The following is a 1,657-nucleotide window of genomic DNA, read 5'->3' as shown; positions in this document are numbered from 1 at the left end:
GGGATGGGTCTATTCTGAACATGCATTTATGGAAATAACTGTCTGAGGACCTTGATGTTGTGTGCATTACTCCAGCACTACCTATTTCAGATCCAATTCTAAAATCCACAACACTACCCCTTCCCCGAGCCCAGACTCGCCCCAAGTCGTCCAACAGTTGTAGACATTGGTTATAAGTTACATCATTGCCATTAAAAGTTAGCATTACCGTGTGACATGCAGGTGAAGTTTCCCCCTACCTCGCATGTTTTAACTCTACCCTTTAGTGTGTGCATCAATTTAACCAAGATATGTCCCGCCTGATGCGTTGGGAACTAACTAACTGACTCACACAAACAACCTTATGCGACACCGAACTTGCCAGAATTTTTGAAACTAAAACATATAAGCATTCGACTTTAATAATCCACACAACTATATACAATTTCTGACCCAGGACCTGGTCTTCGGGAAAAAAAAAGAGAAGAAAGAGCACAATGGAGGAGTGGACAGTGGAGGCACACTTACTGGACACAGCTGGCCATACGCCATCTCAAAGTCTCTTTGAAGTGGCCACTAAAGAGCAGGAGCAGAGCTGTAACAAAGGCAGTTCATTAACATGGTGGAAGACTGAAACAGGGTGGCAGTGAATGCAGTCCATAAAATACACAGGAAAGGTATCACCCTGAAGTATGGGGCTGCATTGAAGGGCAGTCCACAGAACAGGTGAGAGTGGAACACAGGCCATGGAGCAAATGGTGCAGTTAGGTGAATGATGCTCATGGACACAGGGCAAGTGATCCAGCAAGGTGAGTGATGCTTATGATGGTCCTGGGGATGGCAAGACAAAGCAAACAACAAAGCAAACAGCACAAAAAGAAAAAGATAAACCAGGTAATGCCATCAACACACACCAGGTCCAACCAACATGGTCATCTGGTCCCTGGTGTGCACATACCTGGGGCAGTGGTGGTGGTGCCGGTCGAGAGCTCGATGTTGGCCCAACTCGTCCGCACCCATCAAACGTCTTTTCACTCATATACACTACCTTAGCCCCCCTCTTTTTACAATTCATTGCTACGTCTTGTCTCATATCCTGCTATCCCCATTGCCAAATTCATACCCAATCCGCCCAGGGTTCCCCTGGAAAGGAAAAAAAGAGCAGAACTACATGCAATTTTACATTTACATTGTGACATCTCATTCTCAAGTCCCTCAGTAGGGTAAGACCAGCGGCTGGCGATCATCTCGACGGTGGATGGTGCGAAGGGGTCCTCATCAATCCTAACTGCTAATATTGTTACACTTTTAAACTGTCTCCAGGGTTATATCCTGCCAAGAGGCCTTTGTTAAACTATGGGGTTCTAAAAAACCAAAATTCCCATCTCCCACACGTTGGTGCTCTTACAATTTTGGGCCTTGCCCACCAAATTTTCTTTCCGTGCCATCGCACAATTTCATGGCTGGGCAGTGTGGCTCCACTGGGAGGTCTGCCCACCTGCATACTCCCCTTTAGCACCCCTGGGATGCTGGAGCCACCTCCGAACTTGCCTGCTCCTTACCCTAGCATGGGTATGCCTTCACTGGCACTTCTCCCTCGATGCCGACAGGGCATTTTGGTGCCCCGGGCCCATTGAACACGACCCTGGCATGCCAGGCCCCTCTCCTCGGGGACCTG

Source organism: Eptatretus burgeri, chromosome 10 (assembly GCF_056783735.1).
Source record: "Eptatretus burgeri isolate ZD-2024b chromosome 10, Ebu_testis_v1, whole genome shotgun sequence".
NCBI classification, from domain to species: Eukaryota; Metazoa; Chordata; class Myxini; order Myxiniformes; family Myxinidae; genus Eptatretus; species Eptatretus burgeri.
Note: the sequence above shows the minus strand (reverse complement) of the source record.